The following is a 4,801-nucleotide window of genomic DNA, read 5'->3' on the forward strand; positions in this document are numbered from 1 at the left end:
TTATTATTTTGTACCCTTTATTATTTTGTACCCTTTAAGAGTTTATTTGAGTTAGAAGTAATTTAATTGTTTTTGTTTGCTTGTTTGGTCTTTCTGTGGGCGGAGCCTGTGGCTTTAAAAGCAGGGCTCTGCGCCACAGGGAGGCAGTCTGTGGCTAGACTCCTGCCATATCAAAGTGAAGGTGATGGACTCTTTCCTTGAAGGTACTGCTGTTTGTTTTTACTTATCTGGACGTCCTTGTATATATTTTTGCACCTGCCATCTTTGTCCACTTGAAGAGCTAAATAAACTTCACCAAAGTGAACTCTGGCCTTGGGCAGTCATATTTCTGTTTGTCCAAGTCATATGAGAAACCCGTCACATATGGTGTCAGGAGTGGGATTATGACGTGCTGGAGAAGAGGAACTCGTCTGGTGAAGCAAAGATCTGGTCTGCGATCACAATCAAAGATGGAAGAACAGGTGGTTGACAAAGCATGGGAAAGCATGCCAACGACTGATGGGTCAGATGAGGAAGGTGAACCAAAACCTGGCCCCAGTGGATCAAGTGTGTGAGTGTGTGGATCAAGTCGCAGTGAGTTTCTCACTTTGATGAAGGACTTTATGGCAGGTCAGCAAAAGCGAGAGAAAGGACTGCGGAGTCTTAGGATGTCCCTCATCTTCAGTCAGGAGTTGGTGCAGACCAAAGTGATGATGGTGACGGTGATCAAAGCCATCAACCTCCGTCAGTAAGTTACACCACTGATCCAAAGATTCCCCCAAGGAGAAGACCTTGAAAACTATCTGCTGCGGTTTGAGCGCATTGCCAAGACCTGGAGGTGGCCAGAAAGTGAATGGGCGTGCTGTCTCATTCCACTCCTTTCTGGGAAGGTGCTGGAAGCCTATGCTGCCATGGATGAGGACCATGCTCACTGCTACAAGGACTTGAAAACTGCTTTAACAAAGTTTGACATTTCACCAGAGACTTGCAGACAGAAGTTCAGAACAACAAGTATCCCTGCTGGCGAAACTCCTATTGAAACCTACCACCTCCTTAGAGGCCTCTACCGACGATGGATCCGTCCGGACCAGCATTCCAAGGAGGACATCGGGGAGCTAATCATCCAGGAACAACTGCTGAGTGTTCTGCCCTCTGATGTAAGGATCTAGGTGAAAGGACATGAACCTTAGTGACTGCGGCAAAATTGGCTCTACAGTACATGAATGCACGGTGAGGAGGAGCAGCACATTTCTCCAACCCTGTACCACGACCTGCTCAACCAGCTGGACATCAACGGTATGCCAGAGAGTCAAGCCAGGAGGTTAAAGGTACCACCAGTTCTGTGAATCACCCATCTCCTGGTAAGACACGGATTTGCTATTATTGCCAGCAACTGGGCCACAAGCCTTCAGTGTGCCCAATAAAGAAGACTAAGTTTACTGGTTCCTGCTATGCTCCTAGAACTGAAAATCAGGTTGGAGTCAAACTTTGAAACTAGAGCTCATAAAACTGTGACTGTGAATGGACAGCAGGTGACTGCATTAATGGACAGTGGTAGTTCCACATCACTTATAAAAGAGACTCTTGTACCTGTGAACTATGAAAAGAAAACTGAGATTTTGTGTGTGCATGGAGATTGTCATGTTTATCCAAAAGCAGAAATGACTGTCATTATTGATGATCAACCATATTTGCTAACTGTTGGTGTGGTGAAAAACCTACCTTTTGATGTCATTTTGGGTACAGATTTACCTGTGATGTTTCATCTTTTGGGAGAAGTGCAAACTGAGGGTGGCAAAGTTAGCAATGTTTCCTGTCCTGTGATTACTCGTTCTCAGGCCACAGAACAAGTTGGGTCTTTACCTGATTTTGATCCAGAAAGCAGAAAAAGTTAATGCTGAGTGGAAATGTGTCTTCAGATTTAACAGTAGATGACATTTGGAAAGTACCTGAAAATATTGCTCCTTTACAACCTTTGTTTGACCGAGTAAGTGGAAAAGGTGATGCTAAGTGGAGTGGGAGAGAAACGTTTGTGTTAAAAGATGGTGTATTGTATGCCTGTAATGATAAACAGCGGTTGGTAGTTCCAACTAGCTGTAGGGCACTTGTCATGCATTTAGCACACATCATTCCATGGGCAGGGCACTTGGGGCGTCGCACACAGTAAAGCTTCCAAATGGGAATCAGCCATACCTTGTTGTGCTTAGCATAATGCTTTAACTGTTCAGATAAATGTAGTCTGAAAATTGAAAAAGTGTCTGGCTTTTTTGTATTTCTTTGACATGTTTTCTCTTGATGCCAGATTGAGAGAAACCTGTGTATCTGAGAAAATGGGCATGAAAATTGAAACTCAAAACACATGAAAATTTGTAATTCTTATTTAAGCCTTGGGTTGAAGTAATTCAAATCACATTTCATCCATGCTGTCTGACTAACGTTAAAGATGTGAGCAACATTAGGTGTTGCAAAAAAAATAATTTACATTTCACCTTCATTCATTACTTCACTGGTACTGAAAGTAACTAAATGTTAATCTCCCTACTAAAGGCCAGAACTTAAATCAACAATCAGAGAAACATCATTTTTTTTTTATTTTTAATTATAATCAAACATAAAACTGGCACTCTTATCACCAGCAGATTTTTTTGTTGGCTTTCTAGTTATGCCATTTGTGTTACCAGGTTAGATTTAATAGCACATACATATTTGTATGCATACAATGAGTTGAAGTTGTTCATGTCATTTATACTTTTACATTTTCAGTAATTTCTCATATTAGAGTTTATTTTTAAATGATTGTAGATAATGCATGACTGTTTGGTTGTTATTGCATCCCCTTTTTTGTTGAACCTTGAATCTGAAATTATGTTTCTATCTATACAGTCTGTCAGATAATTAGGAATGCATGTAACTCTGTGCAGTAAAGTAAATGTCCCTTAATCAGTCTTCCCACAAATCTCTTTGATAAATACTTTGCAATAAAGCAGTTTTTATTTGCATGATCCTAATAAACAACATTCTAATCTCCTCAAAAATTTTCAAAGTATCTAAAACAACATGCAGCATTTAGTAAGTGAAGACTTCTGCCACGGCAAGCATTCAAAGACTTTTCTAAGCATCAGCAGCGCTTTGTGTCTGGCCTTATAGAGGCCCCATCAGTGTTCACTAATTAGGAGGGCACCATTTTTTTTCTTTTACAGACAACAAGAACAGGGACACAGGAGGGAGGCTTAGAAATTAATCACCAAGGTTTATTAATGAGGGAATACCGGCCTTGTGTGCCCAGAGAACAATATGAGAAGGAGCGTTCAGAGGTTCGCTCCATCCATCACTGTGGAAACAGCATCCAGCCACCTGCCGGGTGAAGCTTTTACAGGCAATCTGTATTGTAGGCACTAGCGCTGAGAAGAAAATCCTCACTTCAAGTAGCATATAATTTTCCCAATGAAGTTCCTCACCTTTCTGTTTGCTTGTTTGGCTGTTGCATGCATTACATTAAAGGGACGGATTTGGCTCTTAAGGGCTTTTGATTCTCATTCAGCGAGCACTGCCAGGCAACTTTTACTTCCTCTAAATCCTAAATCAAATGCTTACAATTTCATCCACTGAAATGCGATATATGTATGTCACAGGGCTCCACAGTCCATCAGAGAGCAAAGGAGCAAGAGCCAAGAAATGTGCAAGTGCTTAATTTCCTTACTGTTTTGCTTAAGAATGTGACCATCTGGATTTAACTAAGCAAAAATTGCAAAAGCCTCACGCTGCAAAGTGCAGCGATAATTAATATGTTTTCAGTTAACATGTTATTTAACCCAAAATGATGCATAGAAGAGGTTTTAATTGCTTAATAAAATATCTAGATGATGGGCTGTGGTATTTTTTATTATTAGAGAAGGGGCAGATTTATTGTCTGTGTAGTAAAAAAAAAAACAGATACTGCTGAAAAAAAGTGAAAGAATAATAACTGTCCGCACTGTAGTAGTGAACCATTGACTAAGTGTAAAATGTGGTCGGGTGAAAAATTTTTACAGTTACAGATGGAATAAATATTTGAAGACATCTAATTAAAATATCCACTGTTTAAACTCTTTATGTGTCATTATGAATCCCCATTTCCTTATGCAAGTCACATATAAAAACCTTTGAACTAAAAACTACTGGAACTAAACATCTATAGAGTAAAAAAACCAAAAACGCACACACACACACACCTAATCAGAATTAAAGCTGTGGTATGTAACTTTTATTAATATTTAATTGATATTTGTCAAAACTCTCACAATACCGTGACAGTATATATGAGACGATTAATCTGAGCTACTATTGCTGTCTGTTGTAAGTTTTCATCACTCTCAACCAAAAACAAACAATCAGAGCCAGGAGGAGAATCTTAGCGATGTCAATCGACTTCAAGTACTTGCTGCTAAATGTCCTAACAACTGAGAAGCCCTTAGCACACTGAAAAGTGTACTTCATTAGCAATTATAGCAAACCAAAAGTGTAATTGTAGCATACTGTGATCACACTACGAATATATAAAATATGTAATGCTCATCTACTTAAAATACATAGGAAAACCGTTACAAGAAAATTTGCCGGCATGTTGACTAGCATTAGCATTCACAGCAGCCTTTGCTAGCTACAGTGTAGCAGAGAGCAATGGGGTAGAAGGAAAAGGGGGATAAACAGCAGCACAGGGGGATGATTGACAGAACCCGCCTCCTGGCTCTAATTGGTTGTTTTTAACTTGCATGGGCCCTTTGTCTAACAGCATGTGACTCTTTCTCGGCCTTGGTAAAGCATCTCAACATTCCCCCTGTTG

General features: G+C 40.1%; 1 long non-coding RNA gene across 2 annotated transcripts in view; it reads right to left on the bottom strand.

The window, feature by feature from the left end:
* Nucleotides 1-3,437: 3,437 nt before the first annotated feature.
* Nucleotides 3,438-4,801, bottom strand: part of LOC107834994 (uncharacterized) — a 6,624-nt gene continuing 5,260 nt past the window's right edge. For both annotated transcript variants that reach the window (XR_001660815.1, XR_001660814.1), the window contains exon 3: nucleotides 3,438-3,448. This is a non-coding gene — a long non-coding RNA (uncharacterized LOC107834994). The remainder of the gene's footprint in view (nucleotides 3,449-4,801) is intronic.

Source organism: Poecilia formosa, unplaced genomic scaffold, assembly GCF_000485575.1.
Source record: "Poecilia formosa unplaced genomic scaffold, Poecilia_formosa-5.1.2 Scaffold899, whole genome shotgun sequence".
NCBI lineage: Eukaryota > Metazoa > Chordata > Actinopteri > Cyprinodontiformes > Poeciliidae > Poecilia > Poecilia formosa.